Here is a 24,584-nt window from a genome sequence, read left to right on the forward strand (position 1 = left end):
AGCTCTTCGTAATAGCACCATCCTCAGAACAATGAGTTTGGATTTTGTTATTATCAGTAAGCCTTCATCGCCTTCAGTTTCCAACATCCCTAAATTGGAATCAATCTGAAAATGTACGCATCTCTCTGCTGGATTCTGCGTGTCAACATACACATTTTCCACACGCTCCGCCATGGTATGCTTAAAATCTAGCGCTATTTTTGTTATCCAGGGAAAGAGGATCTTTATCCTGGTGTGACAATGACATTGAAACTTGGGGTAGTTGGTTATGACTTGCAAAGGAAACACAAAGAGCTCTTCTTTGTCTCTTCCCCCAACTCTGCTCTGACATTCCCCCAGGGAATCCTTGGTTTTGCTGACCACCACGACATCAGTTCATCAGTGTCACAATTATTTTTCTTATTTGTCTTCTATTGTTTCTTCCTGTGTGATATGGATAATCATCTAGGTGAAAACATGGGCCTTACAGAGCCAAGAGTACCAAATGGTCCATCAGAACCTATGCTTATGAACTCCAATAAACACAGATCCTCACGTATCTCATCAATTTAATCTCACCAACACAGCTGGTGGCTGTATGTCTAAGATTCTTCATCAATTCATTTTTTTTATTTCTGATTTACTTATTTTTTCCTTTTAATATTTGTGTGTGTGCACACACCCACATATCTTTTTAACTTGGTGAAATTTCTTTTCATTCAGGCAGATTTACATTGCATCCTCTAAATCTGAGATATTTTGCTTCATGAACTAGAACTTTCTGCTTTTTAGGAGATATAGAAAGAAAGCTATCTACTTTTTCCTGGCACTTTATATATATTACCATATTTAGAAGTCCACATGATAGCTATTATTATTTCTATTACATGGATGGAGAGAATGAAAATAATAGAAGTTAAATAATTTGCTCAAAATATTACAAAACTTGTGGTGGTGATACAGGGATAGGAATAGAGAACTACCGAAGCCAACAATATTTCCACTCCCCGACTGCTTCATCACAGACTGGGTTGCACTGAGAATTCATGAAAAAAAGCAAACCTAAAAAGTACTAAAAATCATCATTGAAGAGAATCCAACATAATATTCATAACAAAGATAATCAGGATCTTTCCATATTCTTTCCCCAAATATAGTCAAATACAACTGTCTCAATCCCTTAAGGATTGAATAAGAGTTCATGTGAATCAGTAGACTTGCCACACAATTAAATTATGTAGAGAGGTACTCTTGTATAAATTCACTGGAGTTGGACTTCCAAGACCTCAGTAAAGCATCTCCATTTAATAGCTATGTGAATTTGCAAAAGTTATATATTTGGAGTTTTCTTAGTTGTAAAATTGTGTTTGGAAGAGAAGAGGAAAGCTCTCCATATAGACTATTAATCTCTCTACTGACAAATTGAGGCCATGTGACTTACTAGAGCCCATGAAAATATGAAATCATATGCCTTGGTCAAGGCAGGTATGAGCCAGTGCCTCTCCTCTATCTCTTCGTTGCCTGAAGCAACCGTAGAGGCCACACATTTCAGATGTTCCATTGTATAGAACAGGGTGGCTCAATTGCCTTCATATTTTTCCTCAGTGAGAAAGGACATCTGTGTTGTATGAAGTCACTGAGATTTCATGGTTTACCTGTTGTGGCAGCTAAAGTTAATTAACCCAAATAGCACAGGAGGGTCATAACTTCCGCCATGCTGGCTTACATTATTATAAGACTCAAAATAAATATCTGCTAACCTTAGCCTTATATGGATTTAAGGATTACTTTAATGCATATTTTTAAAGAAGTCTGATTTAATTACTGTTTTTGTAGTGTAAAGATTGTGCAAAAGTTGTTTGAATTATCTTAACAATTATTTGCAAAAGATAGATGTTTCTAGTCTGTTGAAAATACTCTTTTAGGGGCTGGGGTTGTGGCTCAGTGGTAGAGTGCTTGCCTAGCATGCACAAGGTACCGGGTTGGGTTTGATCCTCAGCACCACATAAGTGTAAAATAAAGATATTGTGTCCACTTAAAGCTAAAAAATAAACATTAAAAAAAATAAAATACTATTTTATGTTTTCTTTACCTTGTATTATTCTCTTGTTCAGTAAACTTCCACAAAGAGTGCAAATGCAAGCTTTAACTCAATTCTAACTGAAATAATATGAATATCCATGTACTCTTTTCTTAATTAATGAAACTTCATTGGAGTTTATTCTCTAGAAAATTATTCTTTTTCCTGCTCATGTGAACAATGTCATACCCATTGGCATCCATGAGAGTAACAACCACAGGACAAATGACTCCCAGGCATGGGCAGGTGCCCAGCTTTCAATCCCACTCTCAGCCTTGTTTGAAACAAAGCCAATCCATTCACTGCACATCAAAAGAAGCAAGCACGGCAGGGCAAGTGAGTGGTGCCACACGTCCCCCTACTCTCTTCCTCATATGCCCATAAACTTGAATTTGGAGTTGAGACTAAGTCTGGAGTCAAAGACTGTCAGTCAGCTTTCCAATACAGGTCCAGTGCCCTTGGCCCTGTGGTGAGGTAGTGCATTGTGATGGGATCAGATGGTGGAGGGAACTTCTCAGCTCAAGGCAGCCAGGAAACAAAGAGAAGTGAACAGCCAGGGTCTTGATCCTCTCAAGGGATGCCTCCAATGACCTAAGTCCTTCCACTGGGTCCCCACTCTGAAACATTCCACCACCTCCCAATAGTGCCACAGGCTGGGGACAAGGCCTTTAACACATGGGCTTTTGGGGACACTTATCCAAGTCATAGTAGAGGGTCAAGGCATGATCATGATCTAAATTCACATACAAAGTTGATTATAAAATAAGCTTGTCTGGCCAGGCACGGTGGTGCACGCCTGTAATCCCAGTTGTTCAGGAGGCTAAGGCAGGAGGATGGCGAGTTCAAAGCCAGTCTCAGCAACTTAGTGAGATCCTGTGTCTAAATAAAATATAAAAACAGGGCTGGGGATGTGGCTCAGTTTTTAAGTGCCCCAGTTTCAATCGTACCAAAAAATTAAAAACATAAAAAATAAAAATAAACTTGTCTGGATTGTGCACATGTGTTGGGAGGGAAGATAAAAACAGAGTGAAGACAAAATACACAAAAATGTATACCAAATATTACTTATGAAACTTCTCCTCTTAAAAGTTTTCTCAATTCTGAAGAGGTATGAGACATGATATTGCTCGTTTCCCATATTTCAATTATTGGACCATAAAAGTAGGCAGCTTTGGAGTGGATACACTTAGAAGACTATGCTGTTTGTATCACCTCTGTGAATATGGTTTGTCACACACACACACACACACACACACACACACACACACACACAAACTCATATAGAAGTATAATCCCCAAAGTCATATTCATGATATTAAGAGTTCGGAAACTTAATCCAACTGCAGCGTTCAAAGGTGGAGCATTTAAAAGGCAATTGCATTAGATTAGGACATTGCAGTTTACTCCCCATGACTGAATCCTAGTTGCTCTATAGACAGAGGGAGAGAACTAGAGGTAGAGCTCCATGGTAGACTACTTGATCAGTATGCACTGGTTTGATCCACAGCCCTGAGTACAGGCTGGGAAATTGTCTTCGGTTGTATGCAAATTGCATCCTCAGCAAGAACAGAGTTAAGGAAGGTAGAAAGGCAAAAGGTTATCTGGGAAACCATGTTTCAAAAGAATATTTGAATTGGCAATAAAAACATTCTCTCTTTCCAGCATATTTCACAATTAAAAAAAATCTATTATAAGCCTGCCAGAAGTTTAGATGAAGAAGGTCGAAAACATCAAGGATATTTTTTTTTCTGAATTATTGTGTGTATATAGTTTTTTTTCTGGAAAAATAAAGCAAACCATTAAAATTAAAAGGATTTTGAAATGTTGGCAGAAGAAACTCTTTATTGTCACAACAAAGAAAACCCAGCTGAGAAGTGCTTTATGAAGCAGGAGCTAAGGCAGTCAACGTGGATTTGCAAAAGTGGTTTGTTTGGTTTTGTTCTAAGTCACAAACCAGAGGCATTTCCTGGGGTCTTACCCAGCAGTGAGAGAAAGCTGGGTGCAGTGGTTAAAAGGTCATGTTCTCCAGGCATTTCCAAGCAGCCTAGAGAGAAAAAAGCACCAACAGGGAGATACCCATTGTAGCAACGTGGATCAGGGCTTATGTCTGAAGGATGACCATTGCCATTGTCCCAGGATGATCGCCTGTAGCCACAAGCATCTCATGTCTTTCCACAACCTCCTAAAGAAATCCTCAGCACACATTTTTCCCCCAGTGATCTTAGTTCTTAGTTCTCAATTCTCAAATCTTTTAGTTCTCAAAACATATAGCCAAGGAATTGAAATATTGTTCCAGAAATGTTGCAACATGTTGAATCTTTCTGGCCTCATTTTAACAGAAAATTCAGACATAGCATCAGCTTAACCTGGATGTTAAAAGTCACAACTCTCTTGGGGCCGGCTAAGCGGTCTGCTAGCTGACAAAGTGTGTACCTCTATGGAGCTGATATTGCCTGGACCTGGGGACCCCCTCCAGGTTTTTCTCTGTCTCCTTCAGATCCTTGTGTTAAAAGCCCAGCTTTGAACCTGAAATGAAGAGCCTAAAGAGTACCCAGACCCTCCCCTTATTAGTAGATCTGATGTCTTTGAATACACAAAACCACCCAAGCTCACCCAGTTCCAGTCCAATCGTGCCCTGAAGTACCAACAACCCTAAGAGACTGAGAGTGACATGTGGAGGCATCATTGACAGTAGTCCCTAACCCTCTGCTATCTTTTTACAGCCCAGTTATTGCCGTATATACAGCCACAAAGCAGGAAGGTGAGCAATTTTGTGAAGAAATATTATGTCAAAAGAGAGAAACAGTGAGTTGGAAGACAAATAAAAAACAGGCAAGGAGCTGGTGTGGGTGGCAACTTGATGAGACTTCTTGGGAAAGTGATTTGACGCACACATAATAATGTTGCTTGTAGAAACCCATTCTAAAATATTTAGTAAGGCCAGATGTAGTAGTACGTGTATATCATCCCAGCAACTCAGGAAGCTGAGGCAGGAGAGTTACAAATTCAGCCAGCCTCAGCAACATAGCGAGGCCCTAAGCAACTTAGCAAGAACCTGTCTTAAAACAAAAAAATATAAAAATAAAAAAATTACAACTGCAATGTAGCTCAGTGGTAAAATGCCCCTAGTTTCAATCACTGGTACCAAAAAAAAAAAATCATATTGGGGCAAAGATATATCTCGTAAGAGACAAAACCAAAAAAATATTCATGGGAGCACTGTTTATAAGAACTGAAAATTAGAATCTACTGAAATGCCCAAAAAGAGAGTATTCGCTAACTCATTGTATGTATGTACAGTAAAATAATGTAGTCTTTAAAAATTATACTGTAGAGAACTATTCAGAAGATGTGGAAATATGTTCACAATATATTGTCATATGAAAAGGCATCCCAAGATAGTATGCATAGTACAATCCAAATTTATACTACAAAATGGTAACTCTGAAGATCCTAAATTCTCTACAGTGACCAGGTATCAGTTTTGTAATCAGAAAAATAAAAATACTACTAGTTGTAATAACAATAATGTACCGACTACTACTGCATATGACCCCTTACCCGTCATTGCCCAGAAATGTTCCTTGGGTTACTATAGAGTAAAAAATGAGATGCAAAATAAACAGGGAAAGGGGCAAGTCCTTTAATATATGAGAAAAATGTGTTCATGTATCTCAGAAGCCTATGGAGGGTCCAAAGGGCTGTCTCAGCACATGTAAGCAGTTCAATGGACCAATGTTTGTTTTATCCAGGGTCAGTATTTTTCATCTTTCTGGTGTTTTACTGACTGAATAACCACCACAACACACTGGGAGTGATGACTTTATCAAGTCCACTGCTAAGTGACTTAACTTAAAATAAATTATCCATAATGTTGATGGACTTTGAGCACAGCTTGCTCAGAAAGAGCCATGCATCCACCAAATGGGAACTGCAAGGTTCTCTGAGAATGTGTCCTGATTTCCTTAAGCAAGCGAAAGGATGTTGCACAACTTCACAGACTAACTGCATGGTTCACTATGCAAGCACAGGATGAGGTGTTCCTGGTTCATTTGGAGCACCTCTGAGCCCCAAGGTTCTTGGCTGAAAGCTGTCTCCTCCTCAGCCTTAGTTTTTCTATCCCTAAAGTGGGATGAATGATTACTAGTCATCACCTTATTTTGCCACTGAAGAATCAGCGTCCCTGAGATCATGTCTGGACAAATGCTACTTGAAAGTCTATGAAAAGTAGGTGCTTTTTTGTGAATCAGAAAACTCTCTTTGCCTTCTGTTGTAGTTGATACAGTCGATCCTGCAAAGGAAATTTCTTGTCCAATATGCTATTAACTCATTGTACCGGGAGGTTCATCCTTTAAGTAATGGATATGAGTGTGTTTGTTCATATCTACTAAACGTTGTACTGAGTCTACTTATGAAGGAGACAATGAGGTAGCTTAATTTTATTTTTCCATATAGGGATAAAAGGTAGGGGGAAGCAGGCAATCTGATGATTCGGTATCAGATTCCCAAGATGTCCACAAATGAATAACTAGGACAAGAATTCGACCTTGTGGTTAAAGTAAACAATTATGTCTTTAAAATTTAAATATTTCAGTATTCCAAATGAAGAAAGTTAAATTAAAGAGGAAGGTGACTTCAATTTCCCACAGTCCTAACTAACAAAAGAAAAGCGGAATCTCCAGCTTAGAAAAATACAGGGACTTTAATCTTCATAATACAGAATAGGAAGGTCAAACAAATGAAGTTAGCCTTGTTAGCTAGAGATTTATTCTGAGCAAAATAAAATGTCTTGAGTGATCCATCTTTGAGATTATTTTAGAGCTGACACTTTTACCTGAACGGAATTTTCTAGAAGAGAGAAGAGAATTGTAACCCCAAACCGTGAAAGTTGATATTGGACATCCTGACAGGAAAGACCTTCAAAGACCAAAGGGTGCCCCTCTGTCCTGAGCACACAGCCAAGAGTCTCCCACAGCCTTGCCAGTAGATTCCATTCCAACAACTTTGCCAGAAGGAGGATATGCTTTCAGTTCTGTCAGTTTTGCTTGATGCAAGACTGCTTGGAATCAACAGCTTAAATGCTGTGATAGGGAACAGTTCATAATATTCAGGAACACGAGTGTCTATACAAACACACCCCTTTATGTCTGGCACCAGCTCATACTGTTCAGCCCCAGGGTGGTCCACCTGGATACATATGTATGCTTGGCTCCTTGATTGTCAAGTACAGAAGTAAATCCATACACATAGGATATAATTCAGTCTATAATTTTTTCTGCTTTGGTCACCTTGTAATCACGTTCGTTTTGTTTTAAAACAGCCGCACTATACTTTGGATTCCCCAGAGGCCCTTGTGTGAAAGGCTTAGTCACCACCTTGGTGCTATCGGAAGGTGGTGGAAACTCTAAGAGGTGGGCCTGGTGGGAGGCCTTCTGGTCATTGGAGCATGCCCTTGAAGAGGATGGGGAACCCCAGACTCTACTCTGTTTTTTTACATTCCAGTCACAAGATGAGCAGCTCATCGCCAGGTGCTCCCTGCTATGTGTGCTGCCTCATCACAGGTCCAAAAGCAATGCGGCCAACGGACCATGAACTGACACCTGCAAAACCATGAGCCAAAGTGAATCTTTTCTCCTTATAAGTTGATTATCTCTGTTATTTGTTATAGTGATAGGAAGCTGACTACCAGAAACACCACTGATAACTTCAAAATGCACTCATGTGCCACATAATGGCCGACAGGAGACTACATATATGACAGAAGTCCCATAGTTTTACAATGGGAGAGAAAAATCCTATCAGTGAATGTATTTGGGGTGGTGCTGATACAAATGCACCTACTGTAACTGCCAATCATGGGAAAGTATAGCATGTACAATTAGGCACAGTACATAGTACTTGATAATGGCAATAAGTTACTGTTACTGGTTTATGTACTTTCTATGCTATACTTTTTATTGTTAGGGTTTTTTTTTTTTTTACAATGGACTCCTTCTACTTATATTAAAAAGAGGTGACGATAACACATTGTACCACATTCTACTAGCAGCAGCCACATCTATCCATTGTTTATGCATCTCCTCATTTTATTGAGAGGCCATGACCAGTGATGTACCCAGACAATGGAGAATGTGTACCTTAGTTGTTGTGGCTTGGATATGAGGTTTCCCCAAAAAGCTTATGATTAGGTTGAGAGTTCTAACTTGATCCATGGATTAATCCATTTGCTGGATTAATAATTGGAAAGGACCACTGTCTACGTGATGACCGCAGGCAGGTTGGTATGGCTGGAGGATGCAGGCCAATGGAGACATGACTTGGGGGTTTATATTTTGCACCCGGGGCCTTGCTTTCTCTCTGCTTCCTGGCGGCCATAAGCTGAGCAGCCTTCCTCCATCCACCTCACCCTCTGGCCATGATGTCCTTCCTCACTTCAGGTGCATAGCAATGGAGCTGGCTGACCATGAACCTCTGAAACCATGAGCTAAAATGAACTCTTCCTCCTCAAAATTGTTCTTGCAGGTATTTTGGTCACAGCAACAAAAAGCTGACTAACATAATGGTATCTGCAAAATTTCTCAGAACGGATGCCCATCATTAAGCGCTGCATGGCTATACCTGACTATTTGCTTTCTACAAAACTAGTTCCACTAACCTTCCTTAAAACGTGACATTCAAATGTAACAGACAAAAATAACAGGATGTATACACAACAGACAAAAAAACCACAAGCGTGTGTTTTTTTGTGTAAGTGGGTGAGTGGGTATGAACACATGGGAGGGAGGGAAAGAGAGGAGATGCTACAGGGTGGAGAAATGCCCTCTGGACCAGCATCTCAGCAGAGGGCTTTCTCTGAAAGAGCTCACCTGGAGAATGTGGAAAGCAGTTCATTACATGACTGGGCAGGCTGATAGTGGCATTCTTATTGCTGTTATGGAAAAATCATAAGTTCATGTTGCTGGGATGTCTCACAAAATAATAAACAGGGTCACTCCTCAGAGGGACTTCAAAGAGAACATTGAGACACTCAGTTCTTCTAGGAGACCAATCCTGTGGCAGCAGCGCTTGAGCTCACCCTCGCTGCCATGTGCTGATTCAGAACCTGCCACTTCTCAGACCCTCAGCCCTCTCTAAAAGCAAGTAAATCAGAAGGCATAGGTCTTTTCTCTTGGGCAGCCTGACCCTTGACCCGCTTCCCTCCTCCCAGGCAGAAGCCTTTTAAAATCTCTTTCGTTTTTGTTCTGGATGACTGCTTCCATTTCTCCTGACTCCAGAGTGGCTGAGCCTGTCGCCAAATCCAATAGCTCCAGGAAAGAGCCCAAAGCTCCCCTAGACTTGGAGAATTGCGCCACAGCCCCTCTCTTTGTGAAGCCATGTGCTCTCCAAAATCTTTTCCCATTGAAGTATTTTATAACCTACTGTTTAATTTGGAAACAATGGAAATGTTTCTAAAGAACCCAAAGAAACAGCCCATAAGAGGATGCAAATAAACAGTTCAGTCAGAAAAGAAAACATAACTTCTCCCTGAATTGGAAAATTTTACACACACACACACACACACACACACACACACCATAATCGCTTTGTCTGTTTTTGTCAAAAAAATCTGCTGGAAAGCTTTGTAATATAATGGAATTTAAGCAATCTATGAATTTGAAAGGGATAAAAATTGAGTCTTTATTTTCACTAATTTCTAACTGAAATTTATTGTTTCCTTTCATTATTAGAGTTCCCTTGGTTTGGTCTCCAATAGTACATGCAGATATTTCCTTATTTCTCAAACTTTAAATTTTTGCTCATCAATACTTCAAAATTAAGATAATTGTTAGATGTGCTGCTGAATATTGTTATCAGGCACCTTAACAAAGAAAAGGTTCACGTGGCACAAATTTGTTTTTCTTAATATTTTAATAATTCCCTTTTAATACCATTTGTTTTTTTTAATTTATGTATTTTACCATATGCATTTTAAAAGGTCACACACACACACACACACACACACACACAACAAGAAACCTCTGCAGTAAAGGTGATGGGAGTTTGCTCGTGGTTTGAATGGATGCAAATTTAGTTGGAAAAGCCAGCTATTTTCACTTAATATATTTTTCTTCGAGTGACTTTCAATACTGTTCAAAGAGTGGTGCATTCTCTATTCAAATCTGCAACTCTCCTCATTTTCCAACTACAGAAACAAAAGAAAAATTACACTTCCTGAGTTTGGAATGAGAAATGGGTTTCTTAAAGCAAATTCACCAGAGGAACATCCCTCTAAATATTCTTTCTCTATGTCCCTGGGTTCAGAGGATGGAAATGAGAGCTCTCACTTAGACCTAAGTCTCCTCAGCTCTCCTGGCTCAAGGTGGTTTAAGAAGCTCTCTTCAAGCAGTATCACACAAGGATGGGCAGGATCACTCTGGGAGGGGAACAGACATTGCTTCCTGCATGGTGGCAGGCTCACAGTGACAGGCTCACGGTGAATCCCCCACTGCATCATGCTACCAAACTTCACGGATAAGTAACATCTAGGTTCAAGCAACTGTTCACAGCCTCATAAATGCAGAAGGCATGGACTTTCCTCCACGACACTGGGATGCAGGAAATTTCAGATTCACTTATTTCTCCAAATCAAGTTAAATCTACCCTCACTTCTCTCCCAATGAGGCTAGTGGCAAACTCCAGTCCACACTGAGAGTCCCCCACCCCAAAGACAGTCGTACTCAAATCCAGGGCTCTCCTAGGGCTGGGAAATGCAGGAGGCGTCAGCTTTGGGGTTGCCATCTATTCCATTCTTCTCCATCTTTCTGTTGACCTTTGGCTTCCAGGGACTCCATAGATGCCCACTCAGTGGGCACGGCCCAGCACACAGCCTCATCCTCAGACAGCCTCACTGCATTTCCAAGGCTGAAAATCACAAACTCCACCCTTGACAGGCCTCCAAGTACCCACAGAGGGGCTGCTGCACCCAACCAGCTACCCTCCAGCCCACCCCTACCCTTGCTCTTACCTCAGAAAAAGCAACCCTCCACCCAGTTTGGCTTCTCTGGATTCTGCCTCTCAAAATCCTCATCTCCCTCTTCTCTCCATCAGAGGAGCCAGCACAAGTCAGACTTCAGAAGCCAACAACAAGATGGGTGGCCATCTTTCAGTGCCTGGAAATTTCTCCTTTCAACCTATAACCCCAAGTCCCCTGAGATAAGGAGACATAAATGCCCTGGCTACATTATGGAAATAAATATAAGATCCATAGCCAGAGAAACAAAACACAGATTAATATTCCAATAGAATAACACATGGGCTAGAGATGCAGTTCCAAGGATAATAAACTAGTTTAGGTAGTAATGCAGAGTTATAGAAATGGATCTATTTTATGTGGCTACTGGAAACTAATTTTGGGTTTGAATTGATTCATTGCTCATCACACACACACACACACACACACTGCACTACAGTTTCACCTTTCCCAATCTCAAGAGTTAAGGACAAATGGAAGCTGCTGAGCTGGCAATGGTTACCATCATTTTCTAGCATCCTTGAGCTTCTGTATAACTGGAGACACATCCAGGTTTCGCATCAGGTAACACAACTACTTTAAAAATAAACACAACAATGATGACAACCCTCATCATGCCACACAAGCCACTCCACAGATCTCTGCTTCTGCAGCCAGGCCATGTTGAATTTCCAAACTGCATCCCAACTCACAGAGGAAAAAAAATATTCCAACTCTTATGGCCATTACTCATTCTTAAAAGATTAATTTAACAAAAATGAATACCCACCACAGTAATGAATGTCATTCAGCGGGAGAGTGGTTTGTGAAAGCTAGCCACACTGGAAAACATTACTTTTTAAATTAATGGCAGAACTGAAGATTATTTTCAGATTTGGTCAGCCTTTTTGAGAAGTAATGATTAGCCAGGGTGGGAAAAATCCAGATTAGTATTAAGTGTTTGCATGTTATGAGGCAGAATAGGCTAACCCCAAGCCTGGGACTTATTATTTAGTCCCTCACCAACCACTTTACTAGCCAAAAGGGACACACAAGGTCAGACTATGCTGTAAAACTTGGAGGATTAATAGAGCTGTTACATTAAGGCCCCAGGTACATGGATCCATCATGAGTTATCCCCAGCCACTGGCAAAAGCACTTTCTATGTGTTATTGTGTTTATGCCATAAAACTATACAATGAGGGAGATATTATTACATATTATTATTAGTGTTCTTATCCTTAATCTCACTTCACAAATGAGGATGCTCAACAAAGGTTGAGTAATTTGCAGTTGGACACTCACAGAGTGGATCCAGGATTGGATCGTGAACAATGTGGCTACAGAGCCCATACACTTAACCACATTTAAATACTGTGACAAGGACAGAACACACACATATACACATAGTACATTCATGTAGCATATAAATCACTTTCACAGGAATTACAGTTAATCCTTACCTAGTTGGAAGTGGATTCATTATCATAGTCAATCTGTCCCTGAGAGTAAGAATTACCAGCTTTTACCCAGCACTGACCATTTCTCAGCCTCTGCTTCTAAGCACGTCACATATTGTCATTCACTGATTTCTTCAGGCAACTGAGAAGGTGCTTATTATTATTTCTATTTCACATATGAGGAAACCGAGGCAAGGAGAGGCTAAAGGAGCTATCTACGGTCATTAAAAAGTAACAAAGCCAGAATTTGAACCCACTGGTTGGCTCGTAGGTAGCACCAAGGATAAAATCCAGCTATTCAGGCAGTGACTCAACAAGCAGGAAACAAAGAAGGTTCTTGGCCTCAGGAAATTTGTAATAATTCCAGGGAAGGAAAACATAAAATAAGAAAATCAAGAAGTAAATGAATTTCATGAGTGATGAGATTAGGAAAAAAATAGTAAAAAGGATGAAAGATGAGGGAAGCAGTAGGGAGAGACTGAGGTTGTCTGGTATGAGACAGTCAGAAAGGAACTTTCTAGAGCTGGGCCCAGTGGAGCACACCTGTAATCTCACCTAGCAGCACTGGAGGCTGAGGCAGGAGGATTGAAAATTCAAAGCCAGCCTCAGCAACTTAGCAAGGCCCTAAACAATTTAGCGAGATCCTGATTCAAAATAAAAAATAAAAAGGGCTGGGGATGTGGCTCAGTGGGTTAAGCACCCCTGGGTTCAATCTCTGGTGAAGAAGGAGAAGGAGAAGGAGAAAAATGAGGAGGAGGATGATGAGGAGGAGGAGGAGGAGGAAGAGGAAGGGACTTTCTAGAAAGACTATGCAGAGATCTGGAGGAAGTGAGGGCATGAGACATGCAGATTCAATGCATTCTCACCTGCAAGGCATTTAAAATAGACTTGGCTGGTAGGAAGCACAATAATTGGGCTCTCCTAAGGCGAGAATGTACCAAATAGAGGAGGTAGCCTGCTCAACATCTTTAAGAAACTGCAAGGAAATCAGCATGGCCAGAGCTCAGTGAGTGAGGGTTGAGCAAGTGAAAAGATGTGCTCAGAGAAAGAATGGATTCAGGGAGTAGAAGAGCAGATTCCAGAGCCCAGACCGACAGAGTAAAAAACTGGCTTTTACTCTGAGTGAAACAGGAAACCAGTACAGAGGTCTAAGGCAGGCAGCTCCATGGTTGATATTATATTTTTTAAAGTCTTCCTCTGTTTGCTGGATTGAGACTAAAATGAAGCCAAAAGATAAGAACATAGAGGGGGAAATGCGCTAGGTGTCAATCACAGTAGCCTGGCTAGGTGATAGCGAACTGGGCAGAGTGGTGGTGGAAGGTGGGGCGGGGGCAATGAGTGGATTCTGGATTTATTTGTAAGAAAATTCAACAGGATTCACTGATAGATTAGATGGCTGTGTGAGAGAATGGGAGGATTCACGGACAACCTTGCTGTTTTTTATTTGATTCGGTTGGTTTATCTTTTGTGTGGGCAATTAGAAAAATGGGGTAACCATCTATGAGATGGAAAAGTCAGCAGGGGAGCAGGATTGGGGCTTTAATGGTTAAGGGATGGAAATCAGGAGTTTAGTTTGGGTTATATCAAGTTGGAGATGGCTAGGCTTCCAAGTAGAGGTATTAAGTGGGCGGTTGGATACACACCTGAATCACAAGAGGGAGATGAACTGAGCCATTGCTAGCTTATGAGAAATGTTCAAAGCCAGGAGACTGAATTACTTTGCATAGAAAGAGAAGTGGAGAGGTTCAAAGGTTAATCTCTGGTATACCCCAGTACATAGAGATCAGAAAATGAGGTAGAAGGAAAACAAAGAGAAGAAAAAGCCAATACAGAAAGGTAAAGATTTTTCTATAAAGGAGCACAGGAATGAAGAAGCAGCTGAAAGGTGGTGAGAAATTAAGAAAGGGTAGGATTACTGAAGATGAGAGATATGACAGTGTGTTTGTAGAGTTGCATGAATCTGCCAGGGCTTCCGTGATGAAGTACCCCACATTGCATGACTTAAGAAACAGAAATTTATTCTCACAGTCCTGAAGACTAAAGTCCAAGATCAAGGTGCCGGCAGTGCTGGTGACTTGGTTTGTTCCCTTGGTGTGTGTCCATGTCCCAATCATATCTTTGATGAGGACACCCATCATATTGGATTAGGACTCACCCAAGTATCATTTTAACTGAATTAAAAGGGTAGGACTTCAACATATGAATTCTAGGGGGGCAACATAGAGGATGTAACAAGGTTGTTACCAGAGGGGATTGCTGAAACAATGTCCATTCATAGGCAAGAGCAAGTGCAAGCAGGTTCACAAAAGGAGAAGCCGGCTGTGGACAGGACACAGACGGTTCACCCATAATAACCAGAGACAAGATAGAAACAGAAACAGGTGAATAGGTGCATGTGGAGGGGAAAGACAGCTTCCTTTAGTTGCCTCTCTCCAAGAGCAAGGCAGCAATGCTATCCCTGGAGCATGTGGGTAGGAAGGAGGTGTGGGAAGGCTGAAAAGGAGAAGGTCTATGACGGCCATTTTGGATGGCAGAGTGAACGGACTCTAGGGAGATATTGTATGGCAGCTGGGTATTGCCAAAGGCCCAGTTGAGGTTAATTAACCTGAGTTATAAGCAAAACCATTCAACTTGCATGTGTTCTGCCCCCACAATGTGCTGCTGTTCAGGCTCAGAGTAAACAAAGATTTGAATTAAACCAGGATGATAGAGGAGTGTTTGGTTGCCAGACAAGCAAGACAAGGATGAACTGGCTTTATGGGGTGACTGTGATGACAGACCAGGGCATCTCTGCTGTCAGGAAGATATAGCCCTTTCCTGGGGCTGCTGTAGCAAAGTACCACAAACTGAATGGCTTAAACCACAGAAATGTGTGGTCTCAGGGTTCTGGAGGCCAGACCAAAATCAAGGTGGTAAGGTTGGTTCCTTCTGAAGAATGTGAAGAAATGGCATGCTCCAGGCCTCTCTCCCTGGCTTGCAGAGAGCTCTCTTTGTGATCATGTGGCATCTCCCTGTTTGCATGTGTCTGCCCTCAATTTTCCCCTTTTTATAAGGACACAGGTCATATTGAAAGAGGGCTCTCCCAGTGACTTTGATGATCTCCATTAGGACCCTTGTGGCAAATAAGGCGATATTCTGAGATACATGGAGGAGGGATTTCAACATATGAATTGCAGGCGAGAGTCCACAAAATTCAATCATAATGGAAGAGAAACCAGAACAGGAGGTCGGGGTAGGAGAAGGATAATTTTAAATGACCAGGGGATTGTGTCCTGGTAGGGTCGGAGGAATGGTGGAGTAGGAGGGCTGGAAGGAATTAGCTGGGAGGAGGCAAAGCATGGTGCCCATGAAACTTGTTTCATATTAACACTACCTGGGAGACATTTGTACACGACTCAGGTGTTCATACCAATACCGCTCAGCAACCTAGGATTTCCTGTTCTCGCTGCTCTCTTTTTCTTAACTACAGCTCCAAGTTTGTTTGTTATTTTAATTTTCCAACCTAGTCTGTCTGCTACTATAACAAAATACCTGAGACTGGACAACTTATAAAGAAAAGAGGTTTATTTTGGCTCACGATTCTGGTCCAAGATTGAGGGCCTACATCAAGTAATGATCTTCTTGCTGACAGAGTCCCAAGGCGGTGTAGGGCATTACATGGTCAAAGACAGGAATGTGCCTGTGTATGTCTATTATCTGTAAGCTAGCATACCCGCCCCCCTCTTATAAAGTCATCATATTTAATCATGGTGGGGGGTTTCACCAAAGGACTTTACCTAAGACTGATCACCTCCAAAAGGTCCAACCTCTAAATACCATAGTAAGAGTGTTTCTACCCTCCTTATACCTCAAAATGAGGATTATTTAACACCTGAACCCTTGAGGGCCACACTCAAACCATGTCCAGACCATAGCAAACCGTCTTCTGCTTATAGCTGAAGCCTCAGGGAAACAGTAGATAACCCTGGATTTCTTCTTCTTCTTCTTCTAGGCCATGTGATGGTGTGGAAAAGTTGAGATGTCAAATAGATGCCAGACAGTGGACAACACATTATAGCAGCAGCAGGAAATGGGCCCCTACGGTTTCCATCCCTCCCTGCAGCCTCCTCGCCAGCAGATACACGATCAGCATCACTATGGAGGTTCACAAATAGCTGGTGGGTTTCTAATGTGCCCGGCCCAGTCCTGGTCTGGGAGAAGAGAAGGCACTGAGACAAGCAAGACACAGCGTCTGCGCGTAGAAGACTCATCGTCTAAAGGAAAGGGAAAGAGCTGAAGTGGCAAAAATGACGAACCATAAAGTAGGAGAAGCTGCCCAAAACAGACCCAATCACGTTCTGATCATGTCTTCTACTTGCCACAGCTGAGCGGAAGAGCAAGTGCCGGATGTGGCAGTCCATTGACTGGAAACAGACAGTCTAGAACCTTTTCTGAGGTCGGCCAGCTACAAGATGGGCAAGCCAGTCCTGCTGTGTTTCAACCAGAGTACGTGAGCCTCTGATTAAGAGTATTGAACCTGCTCATGGGCTACTGACTTCAAATCCCACTCTACAGATTAGAGGCTCTTGGCCAAGCTAATCAAACTCCTTTCCTTTCTACAAGGAGGCCTGATTGAAGAAAAGTCCAGTCGTCCTCATCTGTAAAATGCAAGATCTGTTCAGTGATCTCAGGGAAGTTCCAAAGCCACTTGAATCCCAGAGAATTTTCCAGTAACCATCACTAACCCACACAGGATCATTCGAGGTAACCTACCATCCCTCCCTCAGGTGCATTTAGGAATCAGACTGTGGTCTACTTCGTTCAAGTATCTTGAGAGTAGCAACATCATCTGAACCTGGCATTTCTTAGATTTGACTTTGCATGGGGAAGCGTTGACCACCCTCTTGTCCTGTTTCCACCTCTCTCTGAGGTCAGGGCATCCCCTTGAAGCACAGAGACCCGGATGGACACCTGGTTCCTGGATATGGGGTAGTTGAAGAGAGAGGCCATGTGGTGGGGTCATGTTACAGGATACCTGGCCAGGTTTCTAGTTCAGATGTCCTGTGGGTGCAAGATCTATGCATACATTTGAGCTCAAATATTTATCTATGTATCCAATCCCTCACTCAGCTGTGAATTTCCTCGAAGGAAGGCACTGGGTCATTCATGTTTAAAACCCCAGACACAGGGCTAGTGGTATTGCTCAGTGGGTAGAGCGCTTGCCTAGCATGCACAAGACCCTGGTTTCAATCCCTAGCACTATCATCCCTCCAAAAAAAAAAAAAAGAAAAAGAGTTACTAGCCTGGCCTGGAATAGATGGGAATAGATGCTTCAAGAATGTGGAGGCAGGGGGGTAGCTGCATGGTTCACAGTGAAGTTCTAGCATCGGATAAGACAGGAGGTAGTTCCACCACTCCCCATCAGAACCTAAGGACATGAAGGCAGTTTCATAACCCTTCTAAGCCTTTGTTTCCATCAGATATTTTATTGTTCTTGTGGCTAAAAGACCTGAAAACACAAAGGAAAAAAATGTTTATTTTGGCTGATGGTTTCAGAGGTTCAGTCCAAGGTCAACAAACTCCATAACTCTGGGTGCAAAAGGGGAGGCAGAACATCCCGGTGGAAGGGAATTTTTGGTGGATACCTCATACCTAAACCATAAGAGCCTTATTTCCTCTTCTGTAAAAATGGGGATAACAATACCACCTGAATCACGGGGTTGTTTTTAAAATTAAATAACACAAAGGAAAATTCAACACACTGCTATACATCATAGCCATCAGGAATATTATTGATAATGTTGATTGTACTGAATGGGTTGAACACATGAACATTCTATGTAATGTATTATACCATACAGATTTTAAAATAATCTTTAATTTTAAAATAATTTAAAAACAACAATATAAAATAAAGGAACCCACTTGTATTAGTTAGCTTTCTATTACTATAACAAAGTACCTGAGATAATCAACTTAAAAAGAGGAAAGGTTTATCTTGGCACACAGTTTTGGATGTTTCAGTCTATGGTTGGTTGGCCTCATTGCTTTGGGGCTGTGGCAAAGCAGTACATCATGGTGGGAGTGCATGGTGGAGGAATCTGATCACCTCAAGGCTGGATAGCCAAAAAAAGTGGAGGTGCCAGGCCCCAAAATCCCCTCCAAGGACATGCCCTCGATGATCTAACTTCCTTCTACTATACCCTACATTGCCAAGGTTCCACCACCTCCCACAGCGCCATAAGCTGGGGACCCAGCCTTCAACATATGGACCTTTGGGGGGACATTTTATATCCAAAGTACAGCACTACACATTTCCTATGGGTTAAACACACATGTCCTACGTGTGTGGCTTCCTCTTGACCTTATATTTCCTCTCCCAAACCAGGAGAAAGGAAGAAGAAAAAGAAGAAACTAGAGTCCCCTAGGAAGAAATTTCAATTTAGTAGGAACAAACAGATCACCTTTTAAAGAAGCTGTAGCACTACATATTTTCTATGGAAACAAGAACAGTGCAGACTACAAAGATGGTACTAACTGAACAACTACAAATGAACACTTCAGAGGACAACAAGGAGACAAATACATCTGTTCTTTTTCTATTCAAATATGTGGGAAAGGGCAAATATGCTCCAATCGGCAACCAAACCTGGACAATGTACAACTTCATAAATTAGATAAAGATGTTTGACGTTTCTCTTCTGTAGTAAACTAAAGTGGTCATAAATTGCAGAATACTTTATCCCAAATGTACTGTAGTTTTACAGGCTTAAGACAGGAGGAGAATGGAATGTGTTTCCTTCTTGCCCTTGTTTACTTGTTTTTAATGATTAAAAGGCTAGCGAGGGAGCAGACTGACTCTGATAATATTTATGGGGGGCGAGTGAAAAGGTTAAGAGTTCGGCCATTTTCTTTGGGGTTTTGGGTTATTCTTATGTCATGTTTTTTTTTTGCAGTTGTGTAGTGTCCACAATTTCAATGTTTGTAAAATGCTGTAAGGGATTCTGATTCCATAGCAAGGTATTTCGAGAAGTCAGGAGATAGAAGACTTGGTCAACAATCCCCCCTCTGATTCGCCAAAGTGTGCTTTCAAGAACATTGGCGGGATGGACCTGGCACGTGCTGGCTTTCAACCGTGTCATACTACACAAATCAGGGCCACCAGATCACCATCAGTTCTATAAACTGTTCAAATTCTAAAAAAGAAGACATTTTCAGAAATATCAACATTTAAGCCAGATAAATCTTTATTGGGGAAACATGTTACCCTGTGCATCATAGGATGTTTAGCAGGATCCCTGGCTTCTATCCTCCAGAGGCCGGTACCACCCAACCAAGAAAGTTGTCAGATTCAACATGGTGCCACTGGGTCAAACCTGACAACCTGAAGCCAGGGGAGGCCGTGAAGGGAGATTTCTTGTGCACAATGTGCCTGATTACAGGAATTGTCACAAGCAAAGTTTCTAAACCACAGCCTTCTACATCGGTCACGTGAAGCCACTTATACAAGAACACTTGCCCTCCTCAGTGAAACAGACTGCTCTGACTGTACAACCCCTCCACCTGCTAACTGGAGCCACCTGCCAATCAGCTCACCAGCCCTCTCATAAAAGTGCCAGTCAGCTTTCTCTTTACCCAATAAAAACCTCAACTTTCCTTTGCTCTCAGACATATCAGAGGCTACCCTGGCTTGTATATTTGTGTCCTGATTAGCCACCCTATCTTTGTTTTGCATGGAAATTCATCTCTATATCTTTGTTTGACTTTGACACTAATCATGACAGCCCAAAATATCTCTAGACATTGTCAAATGTCCCCTGGAGGGAAAGTTTGTCCCTGATTGAGAACCAGTGAAATACAGAAACTAACACATAGATGATCACTTCAGATTTTTCTTTTCTATTTTTTTTACAAAGTATTTTGGAAAAAAAAATTACTTCTCTCTTTACAAAGAGCTTTCATAAATGGTGAAAATCCAAATTTGGCAATACTTGCCATTCTGGAGAAGTCTTATCGTGTTGACTCACCAAGGAGAGGCAATTCCTATTCCTGATATCAAGAGATTGCTATTACCTCATTCCATAACAAAACTCAGACACTTTATCAAGTTTCAAACCCTGTCCCACTCCTTTTAACCTCAGCTATCTGTGACCAAAAGATTCCAAACTCCACACATTTAAGTTTTAACTGTGGGGGGAAGAGTTATGGGACAAGGATTATAAAGATGAATCTTTTTAAATTTACTTAAGTCTATAAAGTAATTGCTGAAGAAACAAATGGCTTGCATAATTCTTTCCAAAGAACAGCATAAGAAGGCTATTAAGTAGAAAACCTTCATGCTTTATTAAACATTAAATATGGAGATGATGCCCTTAAACACCTGTGGAGTATTAAGATGCACAGAGATTATGGGTCCCTGCAATTTATCATTTTTTTTTCTGTCTTGGACTGTTATCATTTGGGTTCATTCACGAATCAAACACAGAATCTAAGATAATTTTTAAAAGCAATCATTTGACATCTTGGTTCTAGACTCTTGTTCTCTGGACATCAGTTTCTCATTATTCATTTTGGAGATTAGATTACTTTATCTCCATAGTTCCTTTCCACACTAACAAAGCACTATATTTATCTTAAAAATCCAGAGTGGTCTTGTCCTCTGACTATCTCTTCTCCTTGGATGGGCCCTGCCCCAGCCCTGTCAGCCTCCAGCCACCATCTCCTTGAGACTGAACACCATGCCTTCAGTTAAGTTTCAGAGGTCTGATAGAGAGAGATTTGAGGTATAAATTTCCAATCTCTGACTGGAATGTTGGAAGATTTGGGAACGGACAATGAAGAAGACAATTATCAGGTTCCTCTTTGGAGGCCTTTCTTTATTCCATCTTGTGAGGGTTTGACACAAGTGACTCCATTGTAAATGTGACAAGTTTCTCAGTGGGGGTGGGGAGGGAGGTGCTACTGGCATCTGAAGAATGGTTGCCAGGGATGCCAATAAACATCCTTCAATGCCCAGGATAACCCTTCAACCCATGTTAATGCAGCCATATTTTAAAAACTCATTCCATGGTTTACCCACCCCAAGAATGACCCTCCTCCTCCTGCGGATAATGAGAACAAAGAAAAGTGATAGAGGATAACTCTGTTTGGGATCAAGAATTCCTGAAAGTTGACCAAGGAACACTTCTTAAATTTATTCTGGCTGCTAACTACTTAGACATTAAAGATTTGCTGTTACACACAAGAGTGTTCACAACTATAAAGTGGAAAACTTCTAAGGACATTTGCAAGAACTTCAACATCAAAATGAGTTTACTGCCGAGGAGGAAGCCCAGGTATACAAGGAGAACCAGCGGTATGGAAAGAAGTGAAAGGTTACGTCTGACTGCAACACTATAGGGACGGTTCCAAACACAGTTTCATTGCGCTTTTCATAATTATTTATATAAACAAATAAATAAATACCTTTATATTAGGCAACCAGTAAGTGCAGCAGCCAATCAATTGTATTAGCACAATGTTGTCCTCATTGCATGTGAAGTTTGAATACAGATTCCAAACGTATGACTGGGTTTCTTCTTAAATGATCAGACGTTTCTGTTGTGTTTGCTCTGAATAAAATTGAACTGTGGGTTCTCCATAGAATGTGGCATTGGGGGCTTTCCCTCTCTTTTATAAAGCAATTTCTGCCTAGTTTATTGTCCAGTTAACTTTAGTGAGCTTTTAAATGCTGGCATTGTAAATAAAACAACTTTCAGAAAGAAAGAAACAATAAATCCAAATCAGCAAATAGAAAATTTTGAGAATGGTAAGAATTCTTGAGACCGTGTGTTCCATTCTGATCACATTTATATTGGCTTGGGCTATGCGAGGCACCGTGTTGATTCTGACAAGACAACAAAATCTCTCCTGGAAGATCTGGGTCACACCGGGTATTCCATCATGGTATAGATAGAATCTTCTGTTACGGTAAGGCATGGGTCTGTTATCCTGGGGGAAATTAAAATTTAATGTAAAGAAGGGAAATCCCAAATTTCTGGCCTAAGGATTGGTAGAGAGAAGATGTGCAATAGAGATAGAATTCAGTTTCTCCCCCTAAAAAAAAAAAAAAAAAAAAAAAAAAAACCTTTATTTATATTTTTGTTACATGTATAATAAGTTAACTAGGAATTGAATTCTTGATGGGGAGAAGAAAAGAATATGTACCTGATAAACTAATTTTGCACATGAATTGGCACATAGAATATTTTGCACTTTTGAAGAGAAACCCTCTCAAACTGGAAAACAAAAGATTCAACCCAGACTTTTTCTTCTCAAGGTGGTGAGTCTTTAGAAAATCTTGCCAGTGTCATTAGAAATAGCTAGAAAATGGCTTCATGCATCTCCACAGTATCACTTTGGCCATAATTTTTACCTAAACTGTCAGTTGCCATCTTTCTTTGCAATATCATGAAATGAAGACAGATTGCTATTCAGAGCCCTCGGACACAGATCTGCTCATTGGAGAAAAACTGTGTTGATAAAAGTGCAGATGCAAACTAAACATGAACACCACACCCTTCAGTATGAGGCATGGAACAAACCTGGTTTTGATTTTATTATACAAGAATGCCATACGTGCTTTAAAATAAGGCCTTAGTGTGTGGCAGACTCACTCATGAGCCCTGAAAAGAAAGAAACCCAAACTGACCAAGCTGCCTAATTACAGGGAGTGGAATCCAGAGGCCCTGTCCTTATGGATTTTTCCAGAAATGTAGGAAAATATGATTACAATAGGACCTTCTTCTTTCGACATTTTTATACTCTTTTTCCACCTGGCCAGATGTCCCACAGCTTTCAAAACATCCTGATGCTTTTTTTAAAAAAATATATAGTGCTACATATTTTTATTGGGATCTTTCAGCATGCTAGGTTTTGTTTAGAGCTCTTGGGTTTTCATTGTTTGGGTTGGGATTTTACTTTTATGAGGTGTTAGGGCAAAAGAAGGGGTGTGTTATGCTTTTATTTTGTTTTTATTTTAATTGCCACACGCTCTTCTAACCCTTCCCCTGAGGTTGACCTCTTCAAAAAAGATGATCATCTGATTTCCTGTATCTTAAGAGAAAAATTCTTAGCAGGTCAAGAATCAGGTTGAGATGGTTATTTTAGCCTTCCTTGTCCTCCCAATGACGTTAAAACAAAATGAGTCAAAATGAGATGTGACTTTATTTTTTTTCAAAAATGCTTAAAATACACACACGGTTTCAGTTCTGTGGTGGAACAGTCTGTTCCAAAGAATCGCAGATTTCTGACCCTCCTTATCTCTCGGCATTGTATTTCTAGAAATTCCACCTAAGAACATTTTTCTCTGGGAAAAACCTTTGAAAAATAAAAATAACTTGAAAGAAGGGGACTTGAACCATCTATATGACACGTTAAAATCTTCCTCCTGAGACCACGAGTCATGGAAAGGGACAAGGACAAGATATAATAAAAGGTATTTTCAAAGCCACTCGCTTCCAGATCCAAAATGGGAATTGATTTTCTCTTCTGATTCTAAAGCTGGAGGAAAGGACCAATTTAATTGTGCAATCCCCTCCGAGACCTGTATGCTTGGGTCTGAACCGTGGGACATGCAAGACGTCTCAAAGGAGAACAGAACAGTAGTTCTCTTTATTCTGGGAACACCTGTTAAGAGGTTATAGGGGGTTTTATATACAGCAAGTAGAACTCCAGTCTTCTCTCTCAGGGAAAAAGAAAAAAAGAGGCCTCATTAAAACATATCCTTTGCCAAAGTTTCATTGCTCAAGAGCCAGTGTGACTTTCAACCCTTAGGCTCTCTGCAGACAGCGCTTTCAACCTTTCCAAGAGCCTTCTTGTAAATTCTGAGCTTAAATATATTCCCCATCATTTTCTAGGCTAAAGTGGTTTCTGAATTAATATCTACTTAACCACAATAGTGATTAAGTAAGTTATTTCTTAATGAGGCAACACATTATTCACATAGCTTTCTTTCACAGTATTTATGAATATATATATATATATATATATATTCATCTCTTTGTATGGTGTGTGTGTATGTGTATGTGTGTGTGTATGATTTTGTAAGTGTAACTGA

At 40.9% G+C, this 24,584-nt stretch overlaps 1 pseudogene; it reads left to right on the forward strand.

Annotated features, from left to right (window-relative positions):
- The first annotated feature begins 21,225 nt into the window (after positions 1-21,225).
- On the forward strand, positions 21,226-21,858 carry LOC124102749 (S-phase kinase-associated protein 1-like; annotated as a pseudogene).
- Positions 21,859-24,584: the final 2,726 nt, after the last annotated feature.

The sequence above is a fragment of the Marmota monax genome, unplaced genomic scaffold (genome assembly GCF_021218885.2).
Source record: "Marmota monax isolate L192 unplaced genomic scaffold, Marmota_monax_Labrador192_F-V1.1 WCK01_AAM20220418_F8-fsc00002, whole genome shotgun sequence".
NCBI lineage: Eukaryota > Metazoa > Chordata > Mammalia > Rodentia > Sciuridae > Marmota > Marmota monax.